The 11,673-nt window shown below is 28.8% G+C and overlaps 1 pseudogene across 1 annotated transcript; it reads left to right on the top strand.

The window, feature by feature from the left end:
* Positions 1 to 6,031: 6,031 nt before the first annotated feature.
* LOC149510689 (putative LRR receptor-like serine/threonine-protein kinase At1g05700) lies at positions 6,032 to 11,443 on the top strand (annotated as a pseudogene). The gene is made up of 7 exons (XR_016335044.1): positions 6,032 to 6,160; positions 8,677 to 8,881; positions 8,980 to 9,040; positions 9,710 to 9,822; positions 9,952 to 10,440; positions 10,969 to 11,104; positions 11,344 to 11,443. The product of XR_016335044.1 is annotated as a putative LRR receptor-like serine/threonine-protein kinase At1g05700 (transcript).
* The last annotated feature ends 230 nt before the right edge of the window (positions 11,444 to 11,673 follow it).

Below are 11,673 nucleotides of genomic sequence, written 5' to 3'. Positions count from 1 at the left end.
GCAAAAAAAATGGTAAGCCATTACCAGAGGTGAAAGAGATATGTCTTGAAGATATGTAATCTTTTATACAGGATCATGAGCTTTGTTCAATAGATGATGTTCAAGAAAAGTATTCACAATTGAGATGAAAAATGACCATCTTTCTTTTACCATTCGAAAAACTATTTATTGCTACCCCTTTGAGCCTATTATGATTTTTTTTCGGAGGAACCCCAACCAAAGATCACTCTCTACACTGGGGGGTAATTTTTGAAAAAATCACAAAAGGTCTCAAAAATAAAAAAAAAGAAAAAAAAATGCCACACTTGACTTGGGGTAAAGTAATGAGAATCTTTTGTGTGAGGAAAAAAAAGTAGTGAAACGATGTGGGGTAAAATGCCAAGTTATATCAAATGATCCTTTAGTTTTGAACCTTTTTAATACATGTTTTGAGCCTATTATATCCATTTTTTTATGACCCTTCACCTTGGCCTATATTACAACCTTGAAAAGTTCATTTGGATCAAGTGTAAATACTCAACTTGAAGGATCATATGTTGAGTGAAGGTATACTCATGATAAAGTAATGGAATCATGCTACATTGCTCTAAAGTTTGATGTACAACAATGGATGAAAAATGAGAAAAAAGAAAAAAGATGATGAAAAAAAAAAGAAAAAAAAAGAAAAAAAGAATGAAAAAATGAAAAAATGAAAAAAAAGAGAAAACCTGAAAGGGTGATTTTGGTAAAGAAAGATTCAGGTCAAATGGCTCACATGAATGGAAAATCAAAGACATTTGAAGATCCCTCAAAGACTGGGGCAAAGTTCGCCAAGCTCAAGATAGCTTCAATAGTAAATAAAATGAGTTTTTAAAAAATGAATCCTAGATTAATGTTGAGAATTGTCTGAATATTCATCATTTGGACATACCAGTCATCCCTATGACATGTATCTAATTTATTTTCTTTCCCATTTATTTTGTACTAAAATAGTTTTTCATTGATTATCTTTACCATAATTCATCTTGTGTTCTCTTATTGTTACACCCCTAGAATGAATTAAGAAAATGCTTGATTGCATTGTATTTGTCAAGATTTGAAATGATAATGAATGAATGAATATGTGTTTAAAAGAATCTTGCATTCATTTGAAAAGAAATCTAAGATGATGGTGGTAATAAAATGAAGAAATGGTAGAAACCTAAAAGAGATGATTTGGAAAGATATATGATATGATGCGACAAATCTTGAAAAGTGGTATAACCAAGTGATGAGTACAAGGATGAATTGGTCGATATGACTTGCAAGTTATGATTGAATGATGAGAACTATTAGTGGACAAAGTTTATTTTAGAATGGTTAATGCTGAGACACCTATGAGTAATGACCCAATAATGGTGTATGAAACTTGTTTTGAAATTTGTTAGTACTGAGAAGTTCATTGAATGATGGTCAAGTGATGATCAATTGATGAAGCTTATTCCAAAGTATTGAGAAATTGAACAAGGGAGAATGTGAGATGGTAGGATCTTGAGGATCATATTCCATAATTATTTAGAATTTTGTTACATAAACATCTGCATTACATGCATCATGGTGACATCGTTGCTTGAATAGTACATGCACATAATTTGATGAATTAAACTTTGTTTAAACATGCATGGCACTATGAGAATATAGGTTACCACATTTGCATTATTAAGAAGGCATGTGCATATTTGGTCATGACATTCATTCATGTAAATTTTTGAGTCACTTGAAAAACAAATTGTGAATATTTTGATGAGAATTTTTAAGAACTCAAATGAGAGTCTTTTGAGGAGTGAAACCCTAAAGTTCGTCGAATGTGAATCTTCGAACAAATGAAAAGTTTTGAACTTTTGGATGTGAATCTCCAAAATACAAAGCTTCAACCTTTTGGATATGAATTTCTAATGTTTTAAATGAGAACCTTTGAACTTAGATGTGAAACTCTAAGTTTATTGCATGTGAGCCTTTGAACTCAAATGAGAAGCTTTGAATTTTTGGATGTGAATCTCCAAAATTCAAATGAAAAGCTTTAGATTTTTGGATATGAATTTCAAGTTTGCCAAATGAGAACCTTTGAAAAGCCTTGAACTTTTGGATGTGAGCCTCCAAAATTCAAATGAGGATCTTTGATGTGAGTCTTGCAAGTTGCAAATGCAAATCTTGAGATCTTGCAAATTTGAATGAAACTGAAATCTTGAGAATCAAATTTCAGTAAATTCTTACAAAATTGGAAGGTTCTTGTGAATCTGAACTATGAATGTTGAACTCAAATTGTGAATCTTTGAGTTTCCATTACAAAATGTCTTCAATGACTATTTATAACTCCTTTGAACATGATTGTCAAGGAGCAATTTACTTTTCAAAGTTCTGTTGCCTCTGTTTAGAGGAGTGATTTACTTTCTCAAAGTCATGGTGCCTCTGTTTAGAGGAGCAATTTACTTTCCAAATTCGTGGTGCCTCTGTTTAGAGGAGCAATTTATATTTACTTTTCAAAGTCATGGTGCCTCTGTTTAGAGGAGCAATTTACTTTCAAAAGTCGTGGTGCCTCTATTTAGAGGAGCAATTTATTTTTCCAAAGTTGTTGAGCCTCTGATTAGAGGAGCCATTTATGTTTCTCAAAGTCGTTGAGCCTCTGCTTAGAGGAGCTTTGGTCAAAAACAAAAAAAAAAAAACAAAAAAAAACAAAAAATAAAAATGTCGAGTTGAGTCTTGATTGGGTGTCTACGTTTTTGCGCAATTTCTGTTTCACAAAAAATGTGCAAAGAGGGGCAGCTATAGACACCCAATTTGGTCCAGGCCCGGATCAATTGGGCTTGGTCCAAATGGGTAAGCCCAATTTGGCTTTTATTTTGTATTTTATATTATTTTTATTTTTATTTTATATCTTTTTTTCTTCCTTTGTATCTTATGTATTTTTATTTATTTATTTATTATTACTATGTATTAATATATGTATATCTTTATTTATTTATTTATTTTTTTCTGTTAATATTTATATGTATTTTATTTATCTAGTTATATACTTATTATTATATTATAATTTATTTATTATTATTATTTTTATTTATCTTGTAATATTTTTGATTTATCTTATTATTATTTTTAATTATCTGTTATTTTTTTTCTTTTTTTTCATTTATCTGATTTTTTTTTTCATTTATCAGATTTCTTTTTTTTTCTAGGGTTGAGATTGATCTTTGAAGAATCCTACCATGAATGGGGATTCAATTAGAATCCATATTGGATTCAAAGATTGAATCCCCATCCAAAAAGGAATAAAGATTGATCAGAAACTCTTCTGATCAATCTCTATAAATAGGTATTGGAACAGAAGGAAGGACATAGAGAAAAACAGTGAGCACAAAGGCTACTGATTGAGGGAAAAAGACGTATAGAAAATTTTTGAAGGCTAAAAAATGTTAAGAAGTGTTATAATAGCTGTGAGAATCGAAAAGATTTTTTGAAGATTTTTGGCGAAAATTTTTTCTGAAAATTTCTAGAAAATTTTCAAATTCAGGTGATTTTTTCGGTGAAGGTTGAATTTTTTAGCTACAATTTCGGCCAAATTTGAAGTTTTTGGCCAGCTGCCCAGTTTCCGGTGACGATTCTCAGAAACTGACAACTTTTCGACGAACTTTTGGTGAAAAACCCAAATTTCGATGAAAAATTCTAGAATCCAGTGAATATTCAACCGAAGTTCTTCGATCGTTTTAGAGAGAAGTGAGAGAAAAAGAAAGGAAGAGAGAGAGAATGGAAAAGGTTTTTGTCAAAAAACGAAGGAAATAGCCTTATATACCTTCCCAAAATGACGTCATTTTTACGTTAAATAACCTAGAGGATCCGCGCGTTTTATCGAGATTCGACCCGACCCAAGCGTCGACCCGCTTCCTGATTCGCGCGTGTTTTGCCTCCCCGAGTCGTTAGCTGAGCTGAGCCGACGTGTCAAGCTGCTTCTCCGAGCCGTTTCTCTTCCTTGAGTCGAGCCGTACTCCGAGCCGCTTTAGGTTTTTTTTTTGAATTTATTTATTTATTTATTTTATTTATTAGTTTAAGTTTATTTAATATTCTTCTATCTTTATTTTATTTTTATTTTTGTTTTACTTTTCTTTATTTTTTTATTTATTTTCACTTTTATTTTGTTTTATTATTCTATTTTCTTTAAATAAAAATCAAAAAAGGGTTTTTGAGGAAAAGTTGAAAGTATCAATTTTCCTTGAAAATCAAAGTTTCAAAAAAATATTTTTGGAAAAAAGTTGAAAGTATCAATTTTTTTTAAAAATAAAATTTCAAAAAAGGGTTTTTGAGGAAAAGTTGAAAGTATCAATTTTCTTTAAAAATAACATTTCAAAAAAGGGTTTTTGAGGAAAAGTTGAAAGTATCAATTTTTCTTGAAAATCAAAGTTTCTAAAAAATATTTTTAGGGAAAAGTTGAAAGTATCAATTTTTTCTGCACAAGAACAATCATCCTTTTCTTCTTTTTTATTTTATTTTTTATTTTTTATTTTTTTTAAATAATCCGACGATGGAGCTTCTACAAGTGAAACAATAGTTTTTCTTGCATACTCTTGAGGTGAGGGAATTTTTTTAATTTTTTGCTAAAAGTATTAGAGTCAATTGAGAATAATTTCCAATAATTAATTACTCGGTAAAATTTTAAGGCTCATTGGATAATACAAATTTAAGCTGGTACTATCTTTTGATGGGCGTTGGATAATACAAATTTAAGATTGGTGGCGACTCCCTAAAAGTCAATGTCTAGCGATAGATTTCCGAATTTAGACGTTATGATAATATGTACAAAGGATCTGAGCAAAACTTATGGTCAGTGCTTATATATGAATATAAGTACCTAACTGAGTAAAGCTACTATATATTACTATGATCGCTGTTTGGACTTATTACCTTAAAAATTAACACTGAAAAATATTGGTAAAGAGAAATGGCAACGACAAAAGCATATATTTTACATATTTATGGGTAAAGTATTATTAATGGAAACTTAGAAAGAGAGGAATGTCTATTGACATATTATTTTATGCTCATCCATCTTCTGGGGAGAGATATAAAACTCATTCACAAAAAGATAAAGATGTCAAAGCAGAAAAAATATTGAAAGAGTTAATAGGCTGTTTATATATTTTTTAAGTAGAATTCAATGATTACAACTTTGTTCATGAAAGTTCAAGATTGACTGTTACATATGTTCATGAGATATTTTATGCAGAGGAGAGTCGATATTTAAAAAAAATACAAAAAGTAAGCAGTTTAATACATTTCATTAAAACTTTTTGCCAATAATTTTCTTAAATAATTGTTTATAATTTAATACTATTATTTAAAATTTAAAATATTTCATTTCATTTTTACAGGAACATAATTACGTATCAGATGTCAATATCAAAATAATTAAAAAGGACAAAGATTTGAAAAGCCATATAGATGCTGAAGATTATGATATTACTGAAACTCTTAAAAAATTATGTATATGAGAGTAAGTTATCACGTATATTATTTAAACATTTAAAATCATTATTTCTTTTAAATAAATAAAATTTATCTTAAAATTATATAAATTTGCAGGTGTACAAAAATGATAAAAAAAAATTAGAAGTGATGCAAATTGAATAAAATTCATTTGAAGTAATAAGACTTTTAGTTTTTATTTTAATATTTTGTTGGCATAATTAATAATATTTTTTACAATATTTTCTGGATTTTTTTTCCTCCAATATTATTTATCACATATTTTACAGTTTATTAAATTGTTAATTAAAATTTATATTTTTATTGTGATTTGATATTTTAGTTATATTATTTATATTTTATATATATTTTAAATATATTAATAATTTAATAATATTAATTTTTATTTTTATTTAAATTTAAATAAAATAAAAATAATACGTGCATAGTACATGCAACAAGCAAATTAGCTTATAAATTAACATTGAAAAATATTGGCAGAGAGAGACGATAACGACGACAGCATATATTTTACATATCTATGGGTAAAGTATCATTAATGGTGGTGTTTCATAATCCGTTGCTGCTCTTTATTTTCGCCATTATTTCTTTTGGGAATTTAATGCTTGCCGCCGGGGGAATCAACAGTGAGGATGTTGACAGAAGAAAACTGCCACTGAAAATCCAGGTAAATCATGCACAAGTTTTCTTGAGCTTTTTTTCAAAAAAGGAAAAATTAATACTATGTTGAAGAAACGAGTATAGAACTTTATGGCTGTCTATTGTATAATTTTCTAGATTTTAAACCAGATGACGAGTTGTGATCTATGATTTTTATTTTATTTCATTATTTAGAGTATATTTTTATTCTCAAAATAAACAATATAAAACATAATAAAAAAATAATGTAATCTTATTTATTGGACACGTATCTGTATTCCGAATCCAGAAAAGACCTGGAATATAGTCCAATGTCATTTCAATTGAGAGAACATTGTCTTACAACTTTCAGACAAGTGTTGTTTTTAAAATTCAGTACTATCATAAAATTGAAGTGAATTGCATAAAAAAAAATTGTGAAATCTAACTCTTTAATAAAATCTGAACGTTTCATAAGCATTGATTGTGGGGTGGAGGATGACTAATTTGATGATGCGACCGGGATATTTTTCAAGTCAGACAAAGATTTCGTTAGCGGTGGAGAAAATCACGAGACATTACCATAATTCAATTTCAACAACAATCAATTTGGGAAGTGGTGTAAGAAGCTTAGGGGTGGTTCAATTCGTAAAATCTTAAATTTTTTAAAAAATAAGTTTTATAAAAAATTGATATTTTAGTTTTTTTTTTAAATATATTACGTTTTTAAATTCATTTATTTTATTGAAAAAAATCTATATATATTAATTTTTGAATAATTATTATAATCTATTTAACATATATTATTATAACTTTTTATTAATAATAAATATCTAAATGACAAATAATACATTTAACAATAAATAAATAAATAAATATTTTATTTGATTGTTATTTTTATTTATAAAATATCATCAATAAAAAAATTAGAGATTATTTAAAGTATTTTTGGTTAAAAAATATCTTAAATAATTATTTTTATTTTTTTTTAAAAAAATTATTTAAGATGTTTTTGATCCAAAAATACCTTAAATAAATGTCATTTAAAAAATATGAGAATATCATTTAAGGTGTTTTTGTCTAAAAATACTGTAAATAATCTCTAATTTTTTTACAAGAAAATTACTTAAGATATTTTTGATAAAAAATGCTTTAAATAATACTCTTTAATTTTTTAAAAGATATTATTTAAGGTATTTTTGACAAAAAAATTACCTGAAATAATCTCTAATATTTTTTTAAAAAAAAATTATTTAAGGCGTTTTTATCAATAATGCCTTAAATATCTTTAATTTTGTTTAAAGGGGATTATTTAATTTTTTTTTATAAAAAAAACTTAAATAATAATCTTCACTGGAGTAACTCAATCAGTTAAAGTATATGATTATTAACTATAAAGTTATAAATTTGACCTTTCTTTTTAGCGCTTTAATGTTCTTTTAAGAAGATTATTTAATAAATACCCTTCAATTTTTTGAACTGTATTATTAAGGGATTTTTAACCAAAAAAAATCTTAAATAATCTCTTTAATTACTTATAAGATTTAAGAGATAAAATATAAAAAAATTAGAGTAGCTTAGTTTGTTAAAACATATGTTTATTAATTATAAGGTTGTAGGTTCGATTCCTTTTTTTTTAGTATTTTTTTTTGGATTATTTAAGATATTTTTTGGTTAGAAAACACATTAAATAATACTGATCAATTTTTTAATAGACTATTTAAGATGTTTTTGACTAAAAACGCCTTAAATAATCCTAAAAAAAATTGAACAAAATTATTTAAGGTATTTTTAGCCAAAAATTGCTTTAAATAATCCTAAAAAAAATTGAACAGGATTATTTAAGATGTTTTTTATTATGCCATTAAGTGTAATATAAAAATTTTTTTTTAGTAACAGAAATTTACAATTGATTTGTAGTCGCTTATAAATATACTTTTTAAAATAGTAATGGCTATTTCATAATTTTTTATTCAGGTCAAATTTAAAAATAATATAATTTTTCTTTTGAAATCTTAAAATACTATAAGAGAGGTTCATAAAATACCTTAAATAATTTTGATAAATTTTTTAAGAGACTATTTAAATATTTCTAACAAAAAATGTCTTAAATAATCCTAAAAAAATTTGAATAAGATTATTTAAGGTATTTTTAGCTAAAAAACACTTTAAATAATCCTAAAAAACAATTGAACAAGATTATTTAAGGTATTTTTTTATGCCAAATGTCATTAAGTGTAATATAAAAAAAATTTTTAATAGTAAAAATTTACAATTGATTTATAGTCACTTATAAACATACTTTTTAAAATAATAATGATTATTTTATAATTTTTTATTCAAGTCAAATTTAAAAATAACGTAATTTTTCTTATGAAATCTTAAAATACTATAAAAAATATGAGTTTTTGATTTTGAGACTTTTAATGCCATTGAGAATCTGTCATTTTTTTTAGAATCAATTACATTAAACCAAACATATAAATCAAATACTCAATAATAAAATTCCAAAAGAAAATACATAAATTCTCTCCAATCAAACTCTCCATTAGAAGTTTTCCAAAGGGAAGGAAGAATTGCTACACCCTGATTCTCGAACAAGCTAAGAACAGCTATCGAATCAGTGCTTCCTTCTCGCATGGAAATTACGATGGCAAGAATCAGGCCCCCAAGTTTGACTTGTATCTCGGGGTTAATTACTGGGCAACTGTGGAATTCAACGGTACTAGGAGTTCTACGAGATTATTAACATTTTTCCTGCAGATACTGAGTATGTTTGTCTTGTGAACACTGGTTCTGGAACACCTTTGGTTTCTTCATTGGAGATAAGACCTTCAAACTATTCGACTTCTGGAACCGGGTCTTCAGCACTGATTAATATGGGGATTTACGACCTGGGTTCCGATGCTGGCCAGCAGGTTAGTGTCAGGTAAGCAGTCTGGTTCCTCAAACAGTTGTATTAGTATTATCTATCCAGAATCCTGCATTGCAACAATCACTTTTCCTGTCAGCAAAAGTTATAAAAACCCACATTTTCTCCTCATGTAATGGATTTGAAACTAAGAAGGAATGAGTCCAAATCTCAAACAGGTAAAGTTATAAGAAGAGAAGGGCTCGTTCTGGGCTTGGTTGATACCTACTTATCAGTTTAATGGAGCAGAAAAAGCAGCCCCCTTCAACGGCAGAGCATTTTCAAACCTATAGCAGATAACAAGCAACCCTTTCGTATAATCCCCGTTTGCAATTTGATACTTCTAACTGCCTCAGATAGAAGCAACAAAAGCAAGCAAATGATTTGACTGTCAGAGAAGTGCAAAAGCAGAAACACCGCATAGAATTAGAACTAGAAACATGTATTAAGTTACAACTGGCAAGCGTGGAGGGAGTTACCTCTGTTAGTCAACATTTAAACAAGCTATATCTGTCGTTGCAGGAAATAGCTTCTCTAGGAAAATTAGCAAAATTCAAAGAAGAGAACCTTCAGGCTCCAAGTTCAATTTCCTAAGTGGCAAGCATGGACTTCATTGATACCTGTATCCAGTGGAGTGGTAAGGAACTCCTAGAATATGCAATTATGCACCTATTTCATTGAAAATAGGCCAATCAATCATTTTATTTCTGCTTCATACATGAATCGCCACAAGTCAGATCCAATATCAAAGAGTAAAAGCCTTTATTTAGAACCCCTAGCTTTGGGGGTGCTGTTTTTAGGTCAGTTTGCATTCTGAATTGACAATGTCAAATTTATGGTTCCTTTAGTTCATCTTTCTGTTCATAGACATTCATCAATTTTCTATTATGAAAGTTTTGTGGTCAAGTCAATGACTATATTGTACTGAGGCCAATGTATCTCAAATAGGTACAAGGATGATATTTATGACCGTGTCTGGTATCCTGCCCAACTTCCAAGCTCTGTTCCAATTAATACCTCATTGGATATTGATATTCAAGGCGGTGGTAATTTGTATAAACTACCAGCTGAGGTGTTGAGAACTGCTGTCCAGCCATCCAATGGCTCCAAGTCCTTGACTTCCTCTTCCTCCAATTCTGACTATGAAAACAATGTCTACTTTCACTTTGCTGAACTTGAGGATTTGGCTAATGGTCAACCAAGAGAATTAAGCATAACTTTGAATGGTGTCAAATATGGACCTGTTACTCTTGAATAATTAAAGACATTGTCCATAAGTTTCCAGAAGTTGCGGATTGAAGGGAATATTGATTTTACTATTTATAGAACAATGGAATCTAGCCTTCCTCCAATCCTCAATGCCCTCGAGTTTTACGGACTTCAACAATTCCGACTTTCTCCTACAGACCTATCAGATGGTACATTTTCCTTTTTATATCCTTCTATTCAAATGATTCATTTTTCATTTTTTGTTAAGAAAAAAATTCTGCAATCTGAAAATTTGCTAACCATTGGCTTGCACATTCTAGATAAAAAAACATGTTTAGATCTTATGGCTAACCGTACTTGAATTTGTTTAATCATTCTCAATCCATTAATGCGGTTATGAAACAAACAAAAAGAAGTACGACATTTGCGGAAGGAGAACTAATGTCATTTTTAGCTGACCCGTCCAATGGGCTATTTTCTACGTAAGGGAATAGATAATGGATAGCTATTTGCATAAAAGGTGAAAAGTAGTTCCAATGAGGTTCAACTTCTCTGCAACAATCAAGAATGAAATGCCATATCATGATTAGAAGGAAGTAATTGAGCTACCACCTTTGCAGAAAGGAAATGTGTTTGCAAATACTAACACACTCTAATTGAAATGCCTTTGAGTGCAATTGGACATATAATTGTTAGCTCATTCCAATTTCTTACATTTCTATTCTGAATGATCATAGCTGATGCTATCATGTCCATCAAGCTTACATACAACATAAACAGGGATGACCGGCAAGGAGACCCATGCCTCCCAAAAGAGTATTCGTGGAGTGGTTTGAGCTGCTGGTTTAACAGTACTCCAAGGATAATCTCACTGTGAGTGCACTTCAAATCATCCAAATATTTATTAGGATCATTTGTTCAAAGAGCATTTTTAGGTTCATTCCAGGTTGCAAGAAACTGAAAACAAGTTGATTTTTCCTCATGTAACTTGAAGCCTGGTAGATCGATTTCATTTATATGGCTTGTCTCAACAAATACAAAACTGGTAGATGATTGTATTATTTATGATAATGGTACCTTATTCTCCTTCCTTATTGGTTGATTTTGTCCAGGAACCTGAGTTCAAGTAAATTAACAGGGGAGATATGTCCAACATTGGCTGATCTCCAGGCAATAGAGTCCATGTAACCAGGGATTTAAATTGCGTAAGGATTATATTTTTGGTTGTATCACATTTATTACGGTTACGGATATAACGAAAATCTTCGCGGTTATTGCAATTATCGCAGTTGTGAATTTTTTTAAAATTTGCTCAACTTGCTATAAAATATAATAATTTTAATTATTAATCATAAAACCTCTTATTTTATGATTTTTAAAGTAATTTATATCATATCATGTGTTTTATTTATTTAAGAAAAAATATTTATAGTAAAATATTC

The sequence above is a fragment of the Durio zibethinus genome, chromosome 28 (genome assembly GCF_047325235.1).
Source record: "Durio zibethinus cultivar Kanyao isolate XHJ-2024 chromosome 28, ASM4732523v1, whole genome shotgun sequence".
Classification (NCBI taxonomy): Eukaryota; Viridiplantae; Streptophyta; class Magnoliopsida; order Malvales; family Malvaceae; genus Durio; species Durio zibethinus.
This window is presented reverse-complemented; position numbering and strand designations above follow the sequence as displayed.